This window comes from Salvelinus fontinalis, chromosome 1, assembly GCF_029448725.1.
Source record: "Salvelinus fontinalis isolate EN_2023a chromosome 1, ASM2944872v1, whole genome shotgun sequence".
NCBI lineage: Eukaryota > Metazoa > Chordata > Actinopteri > Salmoniformes > Salmonidae > Salvelinus > Salvelinus fontinalis.
Window position 1 is genome coordinate 19,287,732 of NC_074665.1, and position 26,767 is coordinate 19,314,498.

A 26,767-nucleotide genomic window follows, 5' to 3' on the forward strand; every position below is an offset into this window, starting at 1 on the left:
TATTTCTTTTTTTATTATTTAAGTATTTGAAAACACTGTTAACCTAGACATTAGTCTGGGCTGTTGCAAAGCTGGATATTTGATACGTTCGAATAATAAATCCTCTATTGCTTCCCAAAAAGTATTATATTGCATTTCACCGGATGTATAAATGTAAAGCATCCGCTTGGCGTTTCCACTCACTACCAGCCCAGTGGGAGAAAATGGAACGAGATGGATTTTCTGCACATTTTCTCATCGATTAAACATTTGATGTCAATACAGTTTTCTGTTTGCAAAACTAAAATATGTTATGAACAGAGTGAACTAAGTTTTGTAGACATTACGCTTTGCAAAAGGTGTAAACAATTTCGTTGTTTAGGAGTGAAAAGGCGAATTTAGTTATTGCACACGTTCGATTCACACACTAGGCGTTCCCTAACTGAAATATGCAAATTATTTGCTAGAACGCGCCAATAGGATCTCGCTAGCTCGTGCTTGGCTCTGCCCACTATGACTAATTTGTTTCCATTTGACACGACAGGCTGTGGTCTATCTTGATTTAGTTAAAATTCTTCCTAGTCAGACTTGTTGCCTCCCACAATGTATCAAGGCTAACTGTTTTTGTCAAGCGACAGGTTTAGGAGGCCAGTGGCTGTGCGCATGTGGTTGTGGATGATTCAGCGAGAGTCGAGTCCAGTGAGCAGAGCACTTGACAGCGACGAGCTTAGCAACACTAGCTAGCTACTGAACAAGTGAAACAAGCGTTTTTTCGGACAATGAATATTTGACAAGAAATTTTAATGAACAAATGACCACTAGGAGAGAGGCGACGACAAAATCTTGATGCTTTGATGGACCATACATAGCCATACGCCTGGCTGAAGAAAAAAAAACCATCTGCTTCAGGGAAAGGTGTTAATGTTACTTGACAACTAGCCATAATGTTTTGGATTTGACTTGCTCAGTCATAGATATGGTGCTTTCATATCAAGCAGTGTTTGTAAGGCCATTTAACTGAACATTTTTATTGAGGTAACTAGCTAGCCAGGCTACTGCTGGCTTGAATTTGCTAGCTAGCTTACTAGCCAACGTTAGCAATTGGACCTGCACTTGTTATTCAATCAACCAGCCTATTCACTCCTCAATTCAGGAATTTGCGGTCGTGCATGTTAATGCATCATCTGTTTCAATAGGTAAGTCCGAGTTTTTATCGCCTATGTGTGTCAGTGGAAGTACTACTGTCTTGTCATTAAATTAACAATCCCTTCTCAGGCCTGTTGCAGCAGCTAAGAGACAGCTACAGTATATTGGTATGCCTAACCTGCACGCCTATGTGTCAGAGATATTGTTAAGTATGTTATAATATTTCAACTTCTAAATGAGCATCAGACACAGACCAGTGTTGGCCCCTTACTGGCCTTGCTGCTTGGCGGCTCCAGTCAAATTGCCCCAGAGGTAAATAATCCCTTGTTTTACTGCTACAAATTACTCTCTGAAACAACATTACATGCATACTTCAATTGGAAGTGAGTCCAACTGCAACTTGTAAAAACAGTGATTTATTGAAGTGTCATTGTTTTGGCCTTGTCATTATAAAATCACCCCACAGAGTCTCTAGCAAGTTGGCAACTGTGATGGATTCAGTTGTTCATGTGGTGGTTATTGGAGGACAGCCACACTGCACAACAGTGAATGAGATGAACAAAAGCCATTGTCCTCTTTTAAAATAACCTTCCATGTGTCAGGGTCTAGGCAGCTTATGTTGGATTTAAGGTATGGATTTGGCTCCATAATAGTAAGGAAAAAACACAGGGAACCCTGATTCCCAGTGGTAACCTACACTCTTTCTCTAGCTCGTAATAAAAATAACCATTACAGAGGCAGAAGGCCTTGCATGAGGTTATGGAGGTCAGTGAGCCACAGAGTACAGGCCAGGGATTTCTGCATGCGCTGACGCAGAGGAGCTGCAGAGAACAATTATCAGTCAAGCCTGTCCTAGTTTGTATACTGTATCCTAGCTTGTTAGTAGATATTGTCAATGTTAGGTATGCTGAACATTTTGTGACTCGGGTTTTCGCTCAATGTTGTGTTATTACAACGCAACTACCATGTTATTATGTCAGTGTTTCTGACACACATGCTTGTCATTTGCTTGTTTATGATTTACATTCGCTCTTTACAGTCAACTATACAATAAAACAAGTATTATTTGTTGCATGTGCCAAATACAACAGGTGTATACTTTACCATGAAATGCTTTCTTACAAACCCTAACCAACAATGCAGAGTTCAAAAGTAAGAAAAATTTGCACAAATAAAATGCTGTCCTAGCTGTTAAATAATATAGCCACACGTTTCCTTTCCTCTAAGGTTGAGCTGTATCTAGAATGTTTCGTTATTGGGGTTGTGTTCAGAAGGGTTTAGAATAGAGGTCGAACGATTATGATTTTTCAACACCGATACCGATTATTGGAGGACCAAAAAAGCCAATGCCGATTAATCGGACAATTTTTATTTATTTATTTGTAATGACTACAATTACAACAATACTGAATGAACACTGATTTTAACTTACTTAATACATCAATAAAATCAATTTAGCCTCAAGTAAATAATGAAACATGTTCAATTTGGTTTAAATAATGCAAAAACATAGTGTTTGAGAAGGAAGTAAAAGTGCAATATGTGCTATGTAAGAAAGCTAACATTTTAGTTCCTTGCTCAGAACATGAGAACATATGAAAGCTGGTGGTTCCTTTTAACATGAGTCTTCAATATTCCCAGGTAAGAAGTTTTAGGTTGTAGTTATTATAGGAATTATAGGACTATTCCCCTCTATACCATTTGTATTTCTTCATTAACCTTTGACTATTGGATGTTCTTATAGGCACTTTAGAATTGCATGTGTAACAGTATAGCTTCCGTCCGCTCCTCCCTGGGCTCGAACCAGCAACACAACGACAACAGTCACCATCGAAGCAGCGTTACCCATGCAGAGCAAGGGGAACAACTACTAGAAGGCTCAGAGCGAGTGACATTTGAAACGCTATTAGCGCACGCTAACTAGCTAGCCATTTCACTTCGGTTACACCAGCCTCATCTCGGGAGTTGATAGGCTTGAAGTCATAAACAGCACAATACTTGAAGCACAACGAAGAGCTGCTGGCAAAACGCACGAAAGTGCTGTTTGAATGAATGTTTACGCGCCTGCTTCTGCCTACCACCGCTCAGTCAGATACTTAGATACTTGTATACTCAGTCAGATTATATGCAACGCAGGACACGCTAGATAATATCTAGTAATATCATCAACCATGTTTAGTTAACTAGTGCTTATGATTGATTGTTTTTTATAAGATAAGTTTAATGCTAGCTAGCAACTTACCTTGGCTTACTGCATTCACGTAACATGCAGTCTCCTTGTGGAGTGCAACGAGAGAGAGGCAGGTCGTTATTGCGTTGGACTAGTTAACTGTAAGGTTGCAAGATTGGCTCCCCCGAGCTGACATGGTAAAATCTGTCGTTCTGCCCCTGAACAAGGCAGTTAACCCACCGTTCCTAGGCCATCATTGAAAATAAGAATGTGTTCTTAACTGACTTGCCTAGTTAAATAAAGGTATAAATAAAAAAAATCGGCAAATTGGCGCCCCAAAATACCGATTTCGATTGTTATGAAAACTTAAAATCGGCCCTAATTAATCGGCCATTCCGATTAATCGGTCGACCTCTAGTTTAGAATGGTGCAGAAAGAAAATATATAGGCTAATGTATTAGAGCTAGAGCTCACATGAGTGCCTGCTTACTCTCCATGACAAAGAAGAAAGTCTGTTCCTTGGGCTATAAGGGCTATTTTTATGTGAACATTCTATAACGTTTCACCCTCCTGCATAAGACCCTGATCTCTGAGCTCCCTCTGCGGTGTCTTTTATCACTCTGAGGAAGGAATTCAATTCCCACTGTGATCGTTAACAAGATAAATAATGCACCAGTGTTCCTGCTCATCCTACTTTATGATGTCCCACCAGAGTTGAGAGAGTGGACACGGGCCTGATACAGTGGATGTGCAGTTTGGTTAAAGAATGGCAACGTGAGGCCTTGGAGCAGGGGAATAAGAACACCAAGGTTGCCTATCTTCCCTCCTGGCCCACTGGCCTGGACACGCCTCATTCTGTCTCTCATCCGCTCCACCTCTCCTCTAAGCTCTTCCCTGTGTGCCAGCCCAGCCTATCTTCTATCCATAGATAATTAATGGCCCGGGCCTCTGTACCTGCTGGGGTGTGGCAGTCTCTGTCCGCTGCCAACCCTGTGTGGCCTGCTGGAGTCTGGTAGGACAGTCTGTCTGTTCTGAGAAACAGTCTGGCATATTACCTATCCAGCTGTGAGCCCTTCATCAGAGGAAATGGAGAAAATAAATCTGAAAATAAATGCCCCCTCAGCAGTTTGGCCAGTGATTCAGAGTTGCCAGGCTGATAAGAAATGGTTTGTGCTTGCTGTTCTTGTAAACACCGTCTGTCTCAGGCTCTGAAGCAAACGGAAGACATTTAGGCCCGTGTTCTTATCAGTGGGAGCATGGGAAGAAGATGTGGCCTGTTGGCATGCTTTACAAAACACTCACAGGTCAGGGTCCATTCATTCTCTTGAACTTTGTCGGCCCTGCATGTTTGTTATCTGAGGTGTGAATTTCACAGGTTGAGTCACCATCTGATGACATTGGAATGATAACATAGTAACACACACACACACACACACACACACACACACACACACACACACACACACACACGAGATGCCTTGTTCCCTCATTATCTGGTAGAGTCAGAGATGAAGTCAGCTTTTAGACTGTGTTTCTGTTTTGAGGGTAGGGTTTGGCGGTATCGTCATACCGTCCTTCTCTCATATCGGGGTTTACGGTTTTACAGGCTTAGTACACAAGGGTGCTCCAAAAAGATGCAAAAAAGCCCATTGGGTGTTTATTACCAGAATGATAACAAAATTAGCACAAGTAATAGTGAATTTCCATGGAGGCTGCTAGTGAAATAACTAATTGCAAAGACAGGCAATCCATCTTAAATATAAACACAACATGCAAAAATGTCAACGGTTTTACTGAGTTACAGTTCATATGAGGTAATCAGTCAATTGAAATCAATTAAGCCCTAATCTATGAATTTCACATGACTGGGCAGGGGTGCAGCCATTGGTGGACCTAGGAGGGCATAGGCCCATCCATTTGGGAGCCAGGCCTACCCACTGGGGAGCCAGGCCCAGCCAACCAGAATTAGTTTTTCCCCACAAAAGGGCTTTATTACTGACAGAAATACTCAGTTTCATCAGCTGTCCGGGTGGCTGGTTTCAGACGATCCCGCAGGTGAAGAAGAATAATGTGGAGGTCCTGGGCTGGTGTGATTATACATGGTCTGCGGTTGTGAAGCCGGTTGGACGTACTGCCAAATTCTCTAATATGATGTTGGTGGCTTATGGTAGAGAAATTAACATTAAATTCTCTGACAACAGCTCTGGTGGACATTCTTGCAGTCAGCATGCCAATTGCACACTCCCTCAACTTGAGACATCTGTGGCATTGTGTTGTGACAAAACTGCATATTTTAGTGGCCTTTTATTGTCCCCCCAGCACAAGGTGCACCTGTGTAATGATCATGCTGTTTAATAAGCTTCTTGATATGCCACACCTGTCAGGTGGATGGATTATCTTGGCAAAGGAGAAATGTTCACTAACAGAGATGTAAACAAATTTGTGCACAATTTGAGAGAAATATGCTTTTTGTACGTATGGAACAATTCTGGGATATTTTATTTCAACTCATGACCAACACTTTACATGCTGTGTTTATAGAGGTAGGAGCTACTGAATGTGATTTTTGCTGAGTTTGGGCATTTACAGGCAAAGAGACATTGTGCAAAGGAACAAAGTTTTGACACAAGCTTTTCTGATGGAAGAACAGTACTGGCTTTGGAGCAGCATGTGTACATGCTGTGTCTGTGTGGAGTCTGGAGTCGCTAGGGCAACGGGCCTGCCTGCTCTGCTTGGAGAAGAGGCTGGGAGGAGCAGACAGGTCTAGCACCGAGAGGAGAAACAAAAACGCTAGGAAATCAAGCAGTGGCAGCTGTACAGATAACTCTTCCAAAGTGCTTGACTTCTCAAACACGGCAGAAAGCAAACACTCTATGACCCTTAAGGGTCGCATTAACGCACAACTTATAAAAGGCGTATAAGAAATATCTTGCTGCGTTTTGTAAATACAGATCTAATATGCTTATTGTAATTTCTGCTTGGCATCAGACTAATTTTGTGCTTCAGTTGCACTTCTCCAAACAGGCATTCTATCAGCAGATAGCTCTCTGACTGATGTGTAGCTACTTTTCTCTGGCACTTTTCTTGGTGTAGCCAGCCTTCTTTTCTTCGGTAAAATGAAAGATTAACTAAGCTAAACATTAGGAAATGTAGCTGGCTACCTTATTTCTCTGATAAAAATATGTTTTAGCAAAAAAATACTTTTTATTTTAAGCTTATTTACTCTTGTGGCTGTCAGCCATACACCGTTGTACTTCTGTTGTCATCTGATGAAAATGAAGCTATTTTCTGCCGAATTCGTTGCAATAATGTATTTTCTGTGAAGGAAAACTATAGTTGCACGTCCCTGATCACTCTATTGAAGCAAAAAAACACTGACTTTCACTTTGAAATGCGAATGGCTCAACTGTTCTGGGGAACTACAGTAAGCTTCATAATGTAAAATAATGTGACAGATGAAATGAAGAACGGGATCTGCTTTATCTCCTAACGTATGGCACAAGTCCATTGCAGGTATGTCCTTCAAAATTAGCTACAGATATTACAATTTATTGAAAAACTTCAAAGAAATAGTCTCAATGGTATTGAAAAAGCATCCTGTGGTTATTTCCAAATAGCCCGCTATACGGTATATACCGCCCAAGCCTATTTGAGGGTTCATGAACCTGCACCTGAGGTCTCAAACTCTGTCTTTAGTTGTCTTCTATTTGGTTTCCCAGCTGGTGCTCTAGAACCTTGTATTGTGTGAGCACTGATGAGCGCATTGTCATGTGTGTGTTTAGGGCACGGGCAGCTGTGCTGCTATTGAGGAAGGGCAATGGTTTTGTGGCTAGCGTCTACCTACATTATCTACATTAGTATGGCGCTATGAAAGAGTACGGCAATACAGATTGTGTAAACTAAGTTTGAGTAGGGGCTGGGGTGAGTGTAGTGCGATGCTAGTAGTGATCATCCATGGGAATTCTCTATGACCTGTAAGGTTCTGTATGTATTTTCTTAGTCAACTTTGTGTTCTTGAACGTAGCACTGTCTTTCATTTTTGTTCATTGATTTCACCTGTGTTAGTTACTCACCTGGTCTCATCAGCTCCTTATTTAGTTCAGTTCATTCTGTTTGTGACTTTGTGAGATATTGTTCGTCTTGACTCTACAAAGCCTTTTCCAAGCTCGTTTGTGAGAAGCAGTTATAGCCTTCAGTCCTAGTTTTAATTCACCTGCCTGTTTGCCTAACTGTGTATGACCATTGCCCACCTATGACCACGATTCCTGCCTTCTGCGAAGGTGAAATAAACACTTACTGCACTCTGTGCGTTTCTCCCTGAGTATTCATTACATGACCCTGGCTTAACCTTCAAGATTTTCTGCCTCTGATGTAGCATATCCCCTTCTCCTTTCACCTGCATTACTGACACCTGTCTGCACTGGATACAGTAACCAAATTTAAATCCCTTTAAATTCTCTAAATGTTAGTCATCTCTAGCAGCACCGATCTGAGTGAACACAACCCCAACACAGGCTTTGCCTACAGAGAGGCTGTGGCTACTAAAGGAATATGAGGTGGTCATTTGCAGATCTAAGCCTAAGCTTTAGACTGCTACTGATTTGGGAGATTCATAGTTAATTTTGGATGCAAATATCTCATTAGATTGGAGACTAGAGACAGAAATAGTGTGTGGCTGTGCGTGTGCGTGCTTCCATGTGTGTGTTGGGTTCATGTGTCTAACAAGGCAGAGAATTCAGTCTGTTTGGATCAGGGCCTCTGTATCAGCCCTAAGGGTTGCTTATGACTAATATGAGATTATTCAATTAGTTCAACTGTGATCACCATGAAAGGTGGGAGTGGGTGTGCAGCTGCCAGAGATGGACAGACAGACAGGCTGAAGGGAAGATGGAGGAGAGACAGACAAACATAGACCATCTGAAAGGAGGGCACTGATGTAGCCTATCTTTCTCCCCCCTCTTCCTCTCTCCTGAGGGGAGCATACATACCTTTTTCTGTCTCAGTGGCTATTTAGGGTAAATCCATCATAGTATTATTAACATGTTACTCCTTTGTGGTGATATGGAGCATGAACTAGCATTAGGGATTCTGGGATCAATTTACTGTGGAGTGTACAGAACATTCAGATCCAGCACAGGACTAACCTAACGTAGCAGGAGTAACCTAACGTAGCAGGAGTAACAAATGCCTGAGCGGCGTTTCTTTCCTTCTGGTTCTGACGAGAGAAAAACATCTGTTCGGGGGATGTTCTCTTCTGCACTGTTCAACCAATCCCGTAAATGTTGCTTGACGAGTCGTGTCACAGGCTCTCTTTCCATCTTCCCTGAACAGGATGCATCCGGTTGTTTTCCACTCTGCTGAGGGTGCCACAGGACTGCCTGTCTCAAGGCGTCCTGTGTACTTTGCTAAGAAAAGCAGTGTACTCCCCTCTTCTCATGGCATGGAGGAGAGAAGTGATGAAAGTGTGGACAGGTGATGGATTTGATCATAAGCATGTGCCTCTGAGGTAGAAAAGGATTCTCCTAAAGCATCACTCTCCTCTTCCTCTTTCTGCACTGTTTTGTTATTCTGCTTGAACCACATGACTGCTTACTATAGCCTACTCATGCACTCACATCCCTTGTCGCAAATGAGATAACTTAAGACCAGCACGTGGTAGTGCAGAACACAGTAGCCCGGTTACTTCCGTTGGTGTGCTTTGACTTCAGAGGAAACGCAACGATTACTTTTTCATGGGACAATGACCTTTTTCTCAAACACAATAAACATACCATGTTACGCAACAAGGGCTTAGCCATATCCCTCAAGTTGTTGAACGTTTTATTTCATGGTGCACACAACTGGAGTCCTACTACTTGATGACTTGATTGGCCCACTGGCTGTGACTGCAGGCATCATGCGCAGGTCAATGAGTGGATCAATTCTTTCTTTCTGTTGCTGTTTAATGTTGCTATTGCTCAATAGATGATGTAACGTGATCCTGCGCTTGTTTTATTTGACTTAACGTTATATTGTTGCATTTGCTTGGTCAACTAAAGAGGTAGGAGCGTCAGTCTTCCACCTAAAGCTGCTAGCATCGGTGATGGTGAACCAAGGAACCCCCCCTCCCCAGTGGTGAAAGGTACACCAGTAATGTCAGAACCTGGCTAACCGGTCACTCATCTGACGGCCAGCCAACTTGGGGATCTGATCATCTGCTCTTCAGACTGGCTGCACAACCATCTGTGCTCCCCTCAGCGGTGGCCTGGACTCAAGTACTCAAGTAGTGTTTATGCCTAAAAGAGGCTTTCTATCATTGTTTAACAGTGAACATCATCAATGATCAACATGGCTTGGAAAAGAACGTCTTTACGCCATGACAGTACCATATCAGTTCAAAGATGAAGTCGAGCGTCAAATCTAGACCATATTGGTATCACTAACCTCATTCTTTCCAAAAAGATGTTACAAATTGTACATGGTTCAATTCCCCCTAAGGCGGGTGACTTCTATTACAGTAGCATCACTGACGTGTGAATTAGAGCATGCTGAATGTTCTCTCTTCCTCAAAGGATGTAGGGTAGGGTGGTGACAAAGAGGGTATGCAGAATGGGCGTACATCTGTCTAATTGGATAGACATGACATAAACGTGTAGGCCTATGTGTTTAGACCCCTAATGCATCAGGGCAGGTCTGTAGGTAGCCTTGCTCTGCATCCTTCCAACCCACTGCTTGTGATCCTGTCAGCCTGACCAGTTAGACACCTCTCCCTGTCCAATTCTGCTAAGGCTGGGTGGGGCCAAGCTCCAGACAGACAGAAAAGCTCCATCATTAAAATGAAAGCGGCTGTTTTCCTCAGCCTCGTGCTGGGTGCCCATTCTCCCAGATAACAGACCGGCCTACTGGGGAGTCTGACTGGGACAAGACATCCATCATTCATAACCTTTAATGTCAGACCAACGTCACTGAACTGGGGCGAAATGAGTCAAACACGTTCCTATTTCTAAAGGAAAAAGGAAAGACAAGGTATTGCTTCTCTTTAACTAGTTTAATCAGTGTTGTTGAGTTTTTAATCGACAAGACAGCCTAGAGAATTCAGAGGTGAAAGATTCACATTATAGCCTCATTTCCACTGTAAGCAGACTAATGAACCGCCGCATTGACTGGAACTCCATCAGTGTTTCCTGCTCTTATTGAATTACAGATAAAAAAATATATAATTTATCAAAAGTCATTGCTCCAGCCCAGTTCTTTTAAATGTCTCTCGGGTGAGTTGAGAGCACTGAAGTCAGATTTGTAGTTGGGGGAATACTAGTACTAGTGGCCCTGTGTGGATCCATGGTACATCATTCAGTCATTGTCAATGACAGTGTTTCCCAACTCTAGTCCTCGAGTACCCACAACAGCACAGACTTTTGTTGTGTTTTCTGTTGGGAGGACTGGAGTTGGGAAACACTGGTCTATGGGGTGAAGGAGAGTGGGAGGCTATGGGGTGAAGGAGAGTGGGAGGCTGTGTCTGTCTTGGCAACTACAGGTGTTAAGGCCACATTACTGAGAGTCACTCATAAACTGGTTATAGTAAGTCTTTCCTTAAATCATTATCAGGCCCTTCCTCATCTGGATAGCAGATGGGTACCTTCTTTACCGTTCTCATAACATGCTCTTCCTCTGTTAGACACTTTCCATGACTCGAGTCTTTGAATAATTCATCAGACATAGCATTTGGCTGTTTTTGCAAATGGTCTTCAATTTGTTGGATTTCCATGGAAAAACACATGCTACTAGTGGTGGATTTGTGTTACTGGTCTTCACCTAATCAAATCAAAGTTTATTTGTCACGTGCGCCGAATACAACCGGTGTAGACCTTACAGTGAAATGCTTACTTACAGGCTCTAACCAATAGTGCAAAAAATTTATTAGGGGAACAATGGGTAGGTAAAGAAATAAAACAGTAAAAAGACAGGCTATAAAAGTAGCGAGGGTACATAGAGACACCAGTTAGTCAGGCTGATTGAGGTAGTATGTACATGTAGATATGGTTAAAGTGACTATGCATATATGATGAACAGAGAGTAGCAGTAGCGTAAAAGAGGGGTTGGTGGGTGGCGGGACACATGCAGATAGCCCGGTTAGCCAATGTTCGGAAGCCCTGGATGGTCGGCCCAACTGAGGTAGCATGTACATGAATGTATAGTTAAAGTGACTATGCACATATGAAAAACAGAGTAGCAGCAGTGTAAAAAATGGTGGACTTTCAAGTTTGTGTATGTGTGTGTGATATATATCTCAGCAAAAGAAACATCCTCACTGTCAACTGCGTTTATTTTCAGCAAACTTAACGTGTAAATATTTGAATGAACATAACTGAATTCAACAACTGAGACTGAACAAGTTCCACAGACATGGAATAATGTATCCCTGAACAAAGGGGGGGCCAAAAGTAACAGTCAGTATCTGGTGTGGCCACCAGCTGCATTAAGTACTGCAATGCATCTCCTCCTCATTTACTGCACCAGATTTGTCAGTTCTTGCTGTGAGATCTTACCCCGCTCTTCCACCAAGGCACCTGCAAGTTCCTGGATATTTCTGGGGGGAATGGCCCTAGCCCTCACCCTCTGATCCAACAGGTCAGACGGGCTCTCTGCTGGCCATGGCAGAACACTGACATTCCTGTCTTGCAGGAAATCACGCACAGAACGAGCAGTATGGCTGGTGGCATTGTCATGCTGGAGGGTCATGTCAGGATGAGCCTGCAGGAAGGGTACCACATGAGGGAGGAGGATGTCTTCCCTGTAACACACAGCGTTGAGATTGAGCTTGTTGTCATTGCAGGCAGTCCGATGATGCTGTGACACACCGCCCCAGACCATGACGGACCCTCCACCTCCAAATCGATCCCGCTCCAGAGTACAGGCCTCAGTGTAACGCTCATTACTTTGGCTATAAATGCGAATCCGACCATCACCCCTGGTGAGACAAAACCGCGACTCGTCAGTGAAGAGCACTTTTTGCCAGTCCTGTCTGTTCCTGCGACGGTGGGTTTGTACCCATAGGCGACATTGTTGCCGGTGATGTCTGGTGAGGACCTGTCTTACAAGCCCTCAGTCCAGCCTCCCTCAGCCTATTGCGGACCGTCTGAGCACTGATGGAGGGATTGTGCGTTCCTGGTGTAACTCGGGCAGTTGTTGTTGCCATCCTGTACCTGTCCCGCAGGTGTGTTCGGATGTACCAATCCTGTGCAGGTGTTGTTACACGTGGTCTGCCACTGCGAGGACGATCAGCTGTCCGTCCGGTCTCCCTGTAGCGCTGTCTTAGGCGTTTCACAGAACGGACAATGCAATTTATTGCCCTGGCCATATCTGCAGTCCTCATGCCTCCTTGCAGCATGCCTTGTGCACGTTCACGCATATGAGCAGGAACCCTGGGCATCTTTCTTTTGGTGTTATTCAGAGTCAGTAGAAAGGCCTCTTTAGTGTCCTAAGTTTTCACAACTGTGTCCTTAATTGCCTACCGTCTGTAAGCTGTTATTGTCTTAACGACCGTTCCACAGGTGCATGTTCATTAATTGTATATGGTTCATTGAACAAGCATTGGAAACAGTGTTTAAACCCTTTACAATGAAGTTCTGTGAAGTTATTTGGATTTTTACAAATTATCTTTGAAAGACAGGGTCCTGAAAAAGGGATGTTTCTATTTTTGCTGTGTGTGTGTGTGTGTTTTTTTTTTTTTTTTGGGGGGTGGATCAGCTTAATATTGCGGAAAGAATGTTGCTTCCAATGTAATTGTCTGCATCATTTCCAATCCCCCATATTTTTTGGGGTAAATAAATATATCCATTCACGTATGCATACATATATACATACACATACCTACATAGACATACATACTTTTTTTAAAGAGTATACCTTTATTATTATTCCCCGCAAACCCTACCACCGATCCCCCAATTGGAGTAAACTGATAAACATTTATGTTTTTACCTTCAATTTATACATCTTATACACATTTTACAGACACAGTCTACTTTATAATAGTTCTCTCTTGTTTGTTCTTAGTCCTTCCTCTATTTCTGTTGTCCATCCAGTTTGATTTCCACTTGTAACTGTGCTATTTTACAATAGCTCCGCACCTATACACATTTCACAGATCCCGTATGCCCTACATTGTTTATCTTGTTATTAGTCCCACCCTTCAGCTCCACTCAACCTTTCCCATTTATCTTCCAACATCATCCATTTCGGATTTTTATTTGCCATATATTTTTCAACTGTGCTGTGATGCTTCACAAAAGATTTGAATCTTCCTATTCTCATAGCTTCCACGGATTGTAAATGAAAAATAAACATTTTTGCTAAAATAATTATTATATTATTGATTGATTGACTATGGCTTTTCAAATCCCCCAGTATTGCTATCTGTAGCGTTAGTTCTACGCAAATGTTGCAATTCTTCAACCATTCCTGGACCTGTGACCAAAAACGAGCTACATGCGGACAATACCAAAATAAATGGTCTAATGACTCTGCCTCCTCACAGCAGAATCTACAGAGCTGGGAAGATTGTATCCCCATATATATAACATTCTATTAGTTGCAAGAATTTTGTACAATAAGTTAAATTGAAAAATTCGAAGTTTTGAATCTGGCGTTGTTTTGCGTATCAATTCATAAACCATGTGCCATGGAATGGGTACATCGAAAATCTCTTCCCAACTATTTTGCAATTTATATGGCACAGCTGTAAGTTTTTTGGTCCTTAAATGAAATTGGTATATGTTTTTATTTATCACACTTTTCTTTAACCATTTATGTTCTTTAATATAAGGCCGACAAACAAGTTCCTTACTTTTATCCCCTTCCACCTGCCTCTTCCATTTTTGTGGTAATGCTGCAATTAATTGGTTGTAATTTTGGGTAGAGCAGACATTTCCATGTGTCTGTGTTAGCTGCATGTGTGACATTACTCCACCAGTCCTATTTATGATATCATTCACAAAAATTATACCTTTTTTAAACATTTCTTCGATAAATACAGTTTTTTTTATCAATTACTATATTTGAATTTAACCACAAGATTTGTTGTACTATTTGTTCCGTCCTTTCAGGTGGATTAAACTGAAATTGCAACCAACTTTCTAAGGCTTGTTTAAAAAATAAAGATATTTTGGAGATTATTTCCTTTTCAAGCAACCGAAAGTGAGCAGGTGTAATCTGAAAAGGGAAAAAGGCCCTTCTTGAACATAGGATGAGACATTCGTACCAATCTACTAGAGAACCAGTTTGGATTTAAGTATAACTTTTGTATGACTGATGCCTTTAGTGAGAGGTCTAATGCTTTAATATTTAATAATTTCTGCCCTCCAAATTCATATTCGTTATATAAATAGGCCCTTTTAATTTTATCTGGCTTGCCGTTCCAAATAAAATTGAATATTTTTTGTTCATATAATTTAAAAAGCAGGTCACTAGGTGTAGGCAAAACCATAAGCAAATAGGTAAACTGTGATATGATTAAAGAGTTAATCAGGGTGATTTTCCCACAAATAGTCAGGTATTTTCCTTTCCATGGTAGCAAGATCTTATCTATTTTTGCTAACTTTCTATAAAAATTTATTGGAGTGAGATCATTTCTTTCTTTTGGGATTTGTATACCGAGTATGTCCACATCACCGTCAGACCATTTAATTGGTAAACTACATGGCAATGTAAAATGTGTATTTTTTAGTGATCCAATACGTAATATGGTACATTTATCATAATTTGGTTTTAATCCAGAGAGGATAGCAAATGTATCTAGATCCTCTAAGAGGCCGTGGAGAGTTTCTAGTTGTGGTTTTAAAAGAAAACATGAATCATCAGCGTACAATGACACCTTAGTTTTTAGGCCCTGGATTTCTAATCCCTTAATATTAATGTTTGATCTAATTTTAACAGCTAACATTTCGATGGCAATAATAAATAGATATGCCGATAGTGGACAACCTTGTTTTACTCCTCTAGATAGTTTAAAACTTTCTGAGATGTAGCCATTATTTACTATTTTACACCTAGGGATACTATACATAATTGTTACCCATTTTATAAGAGATTCCCCAAAATTGAAATATTCTAGGCATTTATATATAAACTCCAGTCGTACTTTATCAAAAGACTTTTCAAAATCAGCTATGAAAACCAGGCCTGGTGTCCCCGATATTTCATAGTGTTCTATTGTTTCCAGTACTTGCCTTATATTATCTCCAATGTATCGTCCATGTAAAAAACCTGTCTGATTAGGATGAATAATATCTGACAACTTTTTTTATTCTATGCGCCAAGCATTTTGCTAGGATTTTTGCATCACAACACTGAAGTGTAAGAGGTCTCCAATTTTTTAAATGGACTGGATCTTTATATATACCACTTGGGTCCTGTTTCAGTAATAATGATATCACACCTTCTTGTTGCGTGTCTGATAATCTATCATTTATATAGGAGTGGTTAAAACAAGCTAATAATGGTCCTTTGAGTATATCAAAAAAATGTTTGTATACTTCCACTGGTATGCCAATCCAGTCCTGGAGTTTTCCCATCCTTAAAGGCCCCAATTGCATCAAGTAGTTCCTCCTCTGTAATTAGGCCTTCACATGAGTCTTTCTGTACAGATGTTAATTTTACATTATTATTAGGGAAAAAATCCATACAATTAGTTTCAGTTAGTGGAGATGGAGGAGCCTGAAACGAAAATATATTCTTAAAGTACTTTACTTCCTCTTAAAAAATATAATTTGGTGAATCATGCGTGACTCCATCATTTGTAACAAGTTTTAATACGTTTTTTTTGGTAGCATTTCTATATTGAAGATTGAAAAATAATTTGGTGCATTTTTCCCCATATTCCATCCAGTTCGCTTTATTTTTGTAATATATTACACTGGATCTTTCTTGAATAAGTTCCTCCATTTCTTTTTGTTTTTTCTCTAACTTATTCTGTGCCTCTATGGTACCGTTTTTATTGTTATCTAACTGTACTGTTAGTCCTTCAATTTCCTTTGTTAATATGGACTCTTTTGATCGAAATTGCTTTTGTTTTATAGATGAGTACTGAATTGCATGGCCTCTAAAGGCACACTTAAGAGTGTCCCATACAATATGGGGATCTGCTGTACCTATGTTATGTCTAAAAAAGTCAGTTATAAATTCTTCTGTCCTAGTTCTAAACAATTTATCATCTAGTAGGCTTTGATTAAATTTCCAATATCCTCGCCCACGTGGAAATTCTGTAAGAGTAATATATATGCCAATTATGTGATGGTCCGACCGCATTCTGTCCCCTATCAAACACTTTTTAACTTTTGGTGCCAGAGAGAATGATATAAGAAAGTAGTCAAGGCGACTAGCTTGATTAAGCCTCCGCCATGTATATCTCACTAGGTCAGGGTATTTAAGTCTCCATATATCCACTAATTCCAATATATCCATGACATTCCTGATTTCCTTAAGTGCCTGAGGGTGATAGTTTGTAGTGTGATTTCCTTTCCGGTCCATAGAGGTATTTAAGACCGTATTAAAATCTCCCACTATAATAATAGAGTCTAGTGTTGCTTGTAGAGTTGATACATTCTTATATATATTGTCAAAGAAGCTTGGATCATCATTATTCGGACCGTATAGGTTAATAAGCCATATATGTTTATTGTCCAATAACATATTTAAAATAATGTGTGTGTGTTAATGAAGCACCGATATGACATTTTTGGCCTATTCCGATATTTTCCTTGCCAATAAAACGATACCGATATTTAACATTTTAGCAGCCTTTCAAGCATTTTAGTACAATAAATAGTTAACACTGCATGGATGCAGCGTTCTAAGGCACTGCATCTCAGTGTTTGAGTCATCACTACAGTCCCTGGTTCGATTCCAGGCTGTATCACATCCGGCCGTGATTGGGAGTCCCATAGTGCGGTGCAAAATTGGCCCAGCGTTGTTCGGGTTTGGCTGGGGTAGGCCGACATTGTAAATAAGAATTTGTTGTTAACTGACTTGCCTAGTTAAATAAAGGTTACACACACACCGCACTGACCAAAAGTTATTTTGTTGGTATTTATGTATGTCCTCATTACCAGTAAAACTTAATCAAGACCTATTTCTTTCACCGACTTGCTATTTCGTTGTTCAGTCGTTTCATTCTCACCCAGGATTTCTATGGAAAGCCATTTGGGTCTTTACGTGTCAAGTAAGATAGTTGTTGACCAATCAGGACCTGATAATGATTGCACGTCACATAATATTTAACGCGTTCATCGTTTTTTAACCTGTCTGGCTCTGGCGTTCCGCTAGCGGAACTCCTCCCACATTCCACTGAAAAGGCAGAGCGCGAAATTCAAAAAATATTTTTTAGAAATATTTAACTTTCACACATTAACAAGTCCAATACAGCAAATTAAAGATGCACATCTTGTGAATCCAGTCAACATGTCCGGTTTTTAAAATGTTTTACTGCGAAAACATCCCCTATATTTATGTTAGCTCCCCACCAAATACAAAAAAGGACAGACATTTTTCACAGCACAGGTAGCATGCACAAAGCCAACCTAACTAACCAAGAAACAACTTCATCAGATGACAGTCTTATAACATGTTATACAATAAATATATGTTTTGTTTGAAAAATGTGCATATTTGAGGTATAAATCAGTTTTACATTGCAGCTACCATCACAGCTACTGTCAGAAATAGAACCGAAGCAGCCAGAGTAATTACAGACACCAACGTCAAATACCTAAATACTCATCATAAAACATTTCTGAAAAATCGATGGTGTACAGCAAATTAAAGACAAACATCTTGTCAATCCAGCCAATATTTCCGATAAAAAAAAAAAAGTGTTTTACAGCGAAAACACAATATAGCATTATATTAGCTTACTACAATAGCCTACCACACTACCGCATTCATTCATCAAGGCACGTTAGCGATAGCAATAGGCACGTTAGCGATAGGGAATAAACCAGCAAAAGATATTAATTTTCACTAACCTTCATAAACCTTGTCCCGTTTGGCTCAGTTGGTAGAGCATGGCGCTTGCAACGCCAGGGTTGTGGGTTCATTTCCCACGGGGGGACCAGGATGAATATGTATGAACTTTCCAATTTGTAAGTCGCTCTGGATAAGAGCGTCTGCTAAATGACTTAAATGTAAATGTAGATGACAGTCCTATAACATCAGGTTATACCTACACTTATGTTTTGTTCGAAAATGTGCATATTTAGAGCTGAAATCAGTGGTTATACGTTGTGATAACGTAGCATCTTTTTCCCAGAATGTGCGGATATTTTTATGATACTCCAACTATTCTCACCAAATAACTATTCATAAATGTTACTAGAAAATACATGTTGTATAGGAAATGATAGATAAACTAGTTCTTAATGCAATCGCCGTGTTAGAATTCTAAAAATAACTTCATTACGATATGCAGTTTACGTTATGGCGAGAGAGTACCCAAACCCTGGCCGCAAACGACTAGTACAACACGTTCGACAGATATATGAAATAGCATCATAAAATGGGTCCTACTTTTGATATTGTAAAGTGGCTGTTCCACTGGATGTCATTAGGTGAATGCACCAATTTGTAAGTCGCTCTGGATAAGAGCGTCTGCTAAATGACTTAAATGTAAAATGTAAATGTAATGATCTTTCATCAGAATGTTGTACAAGGGGTCCTTTGTCGGGAACAATCGTTGTTTGGATTTAGAATGTCCTCTTCTCCAGTCAATTAGCACGGAAAGCTAGCAAAGTGGCGCTAAGCTCTCCTTCCTGAACAAAGGCACACAACGCAACACGCCTAACGTCCCGAATAAATTTCAATAATCTAATAAAACTATATTGAAAAAACATACTTTACGATGATATTGTCACATGTATCAAATAAAATCAAAGCCGGAGATATTAGTCGTCTATAACGGCAGCTTTCCAAAAGGCAAAACCAGGTTCCTTCGCGCTCTCCAGAAAACAGGAAACTGGTGACACGTCATACAAAGAGCTTTTATTCGACACCAGATCAAGTTATACACTCCATTTCTTCTTTCACTGCCTGTCGACATCTAGTGGAAGATGTATGAAGTGCATCTATACTAATAAATATCAAGGACATTTATAGGCAGGCCCTAGAACAGAGCATCGATTTCAGATTTTCCACTTCCTGTCAGGAAGTTTGCGGCAAAATGAGTTCTGTTTTACTCACAGATATAATTCAAACGGTTTTAGAAACTAGAGTGTTTTCTATCCAATAATAATATGCATATTGTACGAGCAAGAATTGAGTACGAGGCTGTTTAAATTGGGCACGATTTTCCCCCAAAGTGTAAATAGCGCCCTCTGTCCTCAACAGGTTAATGTAGTCATTACACAATCACTCGTATTTCATATGTCACAACGATTCAACGATACGTATGCTATGACGCTGGTAAAGTTGTCTCATGCACCTACAGTGCTGGTCATAATGAAAAAAAGCTAGCTACTCATGGATGTAACAATGTTCTAACCAAAAAACATAGCAAAACAGCAGTCTGTTTTAGTAGCTATAGTTAGCTAACTATATAGCTAGGTGTCATCTCAAATAACCCTAATTTGAGACAATTCTTACTTGATTAATGTTTGGTCGGACCCATCTACAGTTGAAGTCGGAAGTTTACATACACCTTAGCTAAACAGAGTTAAACTCAGTTTTTCACAATTCCTGACATTTAATCCTAGTAAAAATTCCCTGTCTTAGGTCAGTTAGGATCACCACTTTATTTTAAGAATGTGAAATGTCAGAATAATAGTAGAGAATTATTCATTTATTATTTCTTTGATCACATTCCTGTGGGCCAGAAGTTTACATACACTCAATTAGTATTTGGTAGCATTGCCTTTAAATTGTTTAACTTGGGTCAAACGTTTTGGGTAGCCTTCCACAAGCCTCCCACAATAAGTTGGGTGAATTGTGGCCCATTCCTCCTGACAGAACTGGTGTAACTGGGTCAGGTTTGTAGGCTTCCTTGCTCGCACACGCCTTTTCAGTTCTGCCCACACATTTTCTATAGGATTGAGGTCAGGGCTTTGTGATGGCCACTCCAATACCTTGACTTTGTTGTCCTTAAGCCATTTTGCCACAACTTTGGAAGTATGCTTCGGGTCATTGTCCATTTGGAAGACCCATTTGCGACCAAGCTTTAACTTCTTGACTTGATGTCTTGAGATGTTGCTTCAATATATCCACATCATTTTCCTGCTTCATGATGACATCTATTTTGTGAAGTGCACCAGTCCCTCCTGCAGCAAAGCACCCCCACAACATGATTCTGCCACCCCCGTGCTTTACGGTTGGGATGGTGTTCTTCAGCTTGCAAGCATCCCCCTTTTTCCTCCAAACATAACATTGGTCATTATGGCCAAGCAGTTCTAATTTTGTTTCATCAGACCAGAGGACATTTCTCCAAAAAGTATGATTTTTGTCCCCATGTGCAGTTGCAAACCATAGTCTGGCTTTTTTATGGTAGTTTTGGAGCAGTGGCTTTTTCCTTGCTGAGCATCCATTCAGGTTATGTCGATATAGGACTTGTTTTACTGTAGATATAGATCCTTTTGTACCTGCTTCCTCCAGCATCTTCACAAGGTCCTTTGCTGTTGTTCTGGGATTGATTAGCACTTTTTGCACCAAAGAATGTTCATCCCTAGGAGACAGAACGCGTCTCCTTCCTGAGCGGTATGACAGCTGCATGGTCCCATGATGTTCATTCTTGCGTACTATTGTTTGTACAGATGAACATGGTACCTTCAGGATTTTGGAAATTGCTCCCAAGGATGAACCAGACTTGTGGAGGTCTACAATTGTTTTTCTGAGGTCTTGACTGATTTCTTTTGATTTTCCCATGATGTCAAGCAAAGAGGCACGGATTTTGAAGGTAGGCCTTGAAATACATCCACAGGTACACCTCCAATTGACTCAAATGATGTCCATTAGCCTACCAAAGCCTGACATCATTTTTTTGAGTTTTCCAAGCTGTTTAAAGGCACAGTCAACTTAGTGTATGTAAACTTCTGATCCACTGGAATTGTGATACAGTGAAATAATCTGACTGTAAATAATTGTTAAAAAAAAATCCTTGTCATGCACCAAGTAGATGTCCTAACCGACTTGCCAAAACTATCATTTGTTAACAAGAAATTTGTGGAGTGGTTGAAAAACGAGTTTTAATGACTCCAACCTAAGTATATGTAAACTTTCGACTTCAACTGTATGTGAAGCTAGCCACAATAAGAATTAGCCACAATAGTGGACTTTGCGGTTAGCCTTCAAAATAAAAGTATGTTTTTGATAGTGATGCAAATTAATACACATTTATAATTATGCCATAATTGAATAGATCATGCTAAACAAGGTTGGAATGTTATATAAAATCAACAAAAGACAATTTGTTAATTTGACATCTGTTGAATTCACACTGGATGTATTATACTTTAGAATTGCTTTGGGGACATACTTATTTCACTGTACAGCCTTACCTCGGGATTGTGGATCAATCACATGGGGTATCAGTCTACTCAGTGACACCCAGAGAACATTCACTCGTAGCTCTTATTGCGGGACTCTGAAACACTGTGAATTGAGACACATTTATTGTGAACCTATGCGTATTGAACACTCTTCCAGAGGAAAAACAATACTACGTGGATGTTTTGAAGTCTGATAACTCTGAGGATGTTGGGAAAAAATGTATTGAGTAGACTGATTCCCCATTTCATTGATCCCCAATCCTTAGGTAAAGCTGTACAGTGCAATATGAATGTCAATACACACAATAGGCTGACTGGGGAGCTGATTTCACACAGTCACAGTCCCACGATAAGAGCTACAACGCTAATATTTGCGTAAACTCTGCACAGTTGTGTTCTGTGGTTGTCACCGAGTAGACTGATACCCCATTTCATTGCTTCACATTCCAACCTTGTTTAACATTATCTAGTCTAAATATGGTATGATTCCACCAATTGTAACCTTCTGCATCAATTTCAAACAGGTACTTTTATTTTGAAGGCAAACTGGAAATTGTACTACTACTACAAATCCTTGCTAAGAATAATGAAAATGACTGCAGTTTTTACTGGTCATTGTTGTCAGGCTGGTTGTATTGGTGCTAGATAGGTACCAAGCTAAAGCTAGCTAGCTACCCCAGAAGTTGCGGTCGAACAAATAATGATTATCACCAACGCGGTATTGTAAACACATTGTTTGTGGGCGGTGTTTGCTTATTTGCAGACTTTTTTTGTACAGCTTTGACAGTGCTACTGGTAGAAGTGTTGGCGCTTGGCTTGTACGTGCAAATTCAGAACACGCAACATGCTATAATAGAACTGTTATTTGACGTGTCAAATTTAAAGCTTATTTAATGCGTCAAATTGTGTTTGACGTGTATCTTTTTTGACACGCAAGGACCCAAGCTGTGTTCCATAGTATGTCATGAAGCTAATAGCAGTGACGATATTAATGTTTAACTCCGGTAGGTCAACATCTGAAAAATAGCGCACTTGGTAACGTTAGTGTGTACCGGTGCTAGACCAGTCGCGAAAGCCAACATCACCCACGACAGAGAACGGTTGATTGTCAAGGGTAATGAATTCCATTATCTTGGCGTTTTAATAGATTTCGCCTTTTGAGTTGTCTCACTGAAATGTTCTTACTCTTTCAAATGACTGCTCGACTTGTTGACTGCTTGATCCACACAGCAGACGTTGTGGGCTTAGGTTAGGAATGCTGTGTTGCACGTGTAGCGCAACATTTTATGTGGCGTCATTACGTCATGTAGTTCTATAGGTTTGCATGTCAGCTTTGCACATCTGTGTTAAACTAGACATCGGGCCGATACCAATGTTGCCATTTTTAGCTAATATCGTCCGATTCCGATATGTTCTTCGATTTGTTCACCAATATATCGTGCATCCTAAAGGTCTAGCATTGTCTTGCATTAGGAGGAACCCAGGGCCAACCGCACCAGCATATGGTCTCACAAGGTGTCTGAGGATCTCATCTCGGTACCTAATGGCAGTCAGGCTACCTCTGGCGAGCCCATGGAGGGCTGTGCGGCCCCCCAAAGAAATGCCACCCCATACCATGACTGACCCACCGCCAAACCGGTCATGCTGGAGGATGTTGTAGGCAGCAGAACGTTCTCCACGGCGTCTCCAGACTGTCACGTCTGTCAAATGTGCTCAGTGTGAACCTGCTTTCATCTGTGAAGAGCACAGGGCGCCAGTGGCGAATTTGCCAATCTTGGTGTTCTCTGGCAAATGCCAAACGTCCTGCACGGTGTTGGGCCCTCATACCACCCTCATGGAGTCTGTTTCTGACCGTTTGAGCAGACACATGGACATTTGTGGCCTGCTGGAGGTCATTTTGCAGGGCTCTGGCAGTGCTCCTCCTTGCACAAAGGCGGAGGTAGCGGTCCTGCTGCTGGGTTGTTGCCCTCCTACGGCCTCCTCCACGTCTCCTGATGTACTGGCCTGTCTCCTAGTAGCGCCTCCATGCTCTGGACACTACGCTGACAGACACAGCAAACCTTCTTGCCACAGCTCGCATTGATGTGCCATCCTGGATGAGCTGCACTACCTTAGCCACTTGTGTGGGTTGTAGACTCCGTCTCATGCTACCACTAGAGTGAAAGCACCGCCAGCATTCAAAAGTGACCAAAACATCAGCCAGGACGCATAGGAACTGAGAAGTGGTTTGTGGTCACCACCTGCAGAACCACTCCTTTATTGGAGGTGTCTTGCTAATTGCCTATAATTTCCACCTGTTGTCTATTCCATTTGCACAACAGCATGTGAAATGTATTGTCAATCAGTGTTGCTTCCTAAGTGGACAGTTTGATTTCACAGAAGTGTGATTGACTTGGAGTTACATTGTGCTGTTTAAGTGTTCCCTTTATTTTTTTGAGCAGTGTATATATTAGTACCACTCAAAAGTTTGGACACACCTCCTCATTCCATGGATCTTCTTTATTTTGACTATTTTCTACATTGTAGAGTAATAATGAAAACATCAAAATTATGATATAACACATATGGAATCATGTAGTAACCAAAAAAGTATTAAACAAATCAATGTATTTTATTTGAGATTCTTCAAAGTAGCCACCCTTTGCCTTGATGATAGCTTTGCACACTCTTGGCATTCTGTCAACCAGCATCATGAGGTAGTCACCTGGAATGCATTTCAATTAACAGGTGTGCCTTATTTAAAAAGTTAATTTGTGGAATTTCTTTCCATCTTAGTGCGTTTGTGCCAATCAGTTGTGTTGTGACGAAGTAGGGGGGGTTATACAGAAGATAGCCCTATTTGGTTAAAGACCAAGTCCATATTATGGCAAGAACAGCTCAAATAAGCAAAGAGAAAGGACAAATCCATCATTACTTTAAAACATGAAGGTCAGTCAATATGGAAAATGTAAAGAACTTTAAGTTTCTTCAAGTCGCAAAAACCATCATGCGCTATGATGAAACTGACCGGCACAGGAAAGGAAGACCCAGAGTTCCCTCTGCTGCAGAGGATAAGTTCATTAGAGTTACCACCCTCAGAAATTGCAGCCCAAATAAACGCTTCTCAGAGTTCAAGTAACAAACACATCGCGACATCAATTGTTTGAGGAGACTGCATGAATCAGGCCTTCATGGTCGAATTGCTGAAAATAAACCACTACTAAAGGACACCAATAAGAAGAGACTTGCTTGGGTCAAGAAACACGAGCCATGGACATTAGACCGGTGGAAATCTGTCCAAATTTGAGATTTTTGGTTCCAACCGCTGTGTCTTTGTGATGCAGAGTAGGGAATAGTACACAGCGTTGTACGAGAGCTTCAGTTTCTTGGCAATTTCTCGCATAAAATAGCCTTCATCTCTCTGAACAAGAATAGACTGACGAGTTTCAGAAGAAAGTTATTTGTTTCTGGCCATTTTGAGCCTGTAATCGAACCCACAAGTGCTGATGCTCCAGATACTCAACTAGTCTAAAGAAAGACAGTTTTATTGCTTCTTTAATCAGAACGACCAGTTTTCAGCTGTGCTAACATAATTGTAAAAGGGTTTTCTAATGATCAATTAGCCTTTTTAAAATGGTAAAATTGGATTAGCTAACACAACGTGACATTGGAACAGAGGAGTGATGGTTGCTGATAATGGGCCTCTGTACGCCTATGTAGATATTCCATAAAAAATCTGCCGTTTCCAGCTACAATAGCCATTTACAACATTAACAATGTCTACACTGTATTTCTGATCAATTTGATATTTTAATGGACAAAAAAATTGCATTTCTTTCAAGAACAAGGACATTTCTAAGTGACCAAAAAAACTTTTGAACTGTAGTGTATATTGGAACGATTTTGTTTCTCATTCAAGTGGATGTTCTGGCTAGCAGCCCTTGGAGTGTTCGGTAAGTGTTTTAACGATATTTGAAACTCTCTGCGTTCCTCTGCAGAGAAGTGACTCAGCTGTGTATGTGTACTCAAGGCAGTGGTTAGTTTGCCTGATCAGCAGACAGTCCCAGAAAGGGAGGTTCCCTAAAATAACATGGCATTCACATGGGCACAGTGTAATATCCAGTATGAGACACATGGACTCATTGTTACAAAGCAGAGGATAATGAGTTCATATTTAGATTTTTTTTTTTTTTACAAATCTATTAGCCTACTTGTTAAATAAAGACCTCGGCTAAGTCCTATATGGCATCCTATTCCATATTTTGTACACTACTTTTGAACAGGTCCCATAAGGCTCTGGTCAAAAGTAGTGCACTATGTAGGGAATAGGGTGGTATTTGGGACGCACCCTCCTTCTGCATCCTCTGAGTTGTCAGCTTGAGTCATTGTGCCCTGCACGTTGTGGTTTCTGCTCATTGTGGTTTAAGGGAATGGTGTGTGCGTTCTATCATCCTCCTCTACAGAATGGGAGAGTGCTGCTGCAGGTAACTCTGCCTGTGGCCCTTTTAACTCTGCCTCGTGCTTTCTGGGTGACCTTGTTCTCCCTGTCTGGACTAGAGGGCACTTTGCCTTGAGGTGAGAACCACTTTTAGATAGATGTTAGCCTAATGGTCATGCATGAGCTAAGGATTAGGCTGTGATGGATGGCTAATTGCCTTACTACCTTGCTGCCTTACTACTTTGCTGCCTTACTACCTTACTACCTTACTACCATACCATTGAGTTAGGCTTCTACACTGAGTGTACTGAATATTATGAACACCTGGTCTTTGCATGACAGACTGACCAGTTGAATCCAGGTGAGCGCTATGATCCCTTATTGATGTCACTTGTTAAATCTCTTCATGTACACTGATTAAAGTGGGAGGAAACAGGTGAAATCATTTTCAAGCCTTGAGACAATTGAGACATGGATGTGTATGTGTGCCATTCAGAGGGTGAATGGGCAAGACAAACGATTTAAGTGCCTTTGAACGGGGTATGGTAG

General features: G+C 40.8%; 1 protein-coding gene across 5 annotated transcripts in view; it reads left to right on the forward strand.

Moving 5' to 3' along the window:
• Positions 1-444: 444 nt before the first annotated feature.
• ccser2b (coiled-coil serine-rich protein 2b) overlaps positions 445-26,767 on the forward strand; it is a 146,563-nt gene continuing 120,240 nt past the window's right edge. For 2 of the 5 annotated variants that reach the window (XM_055896516.1, XM_055896673.1), the window contains exon 1: positions 446-1,175. The gene's annotated coding sequence lies outside the window, so the exon portion shown is untranslated. Of the gene's footprint in view, positions 1,176-26,767 lie in introns of all 5 variants that reach the window. The other 3 variants (XM_055896599.1, XM_055896432.1, XM_055896363.1) reach the window with 3 other exon arrangements.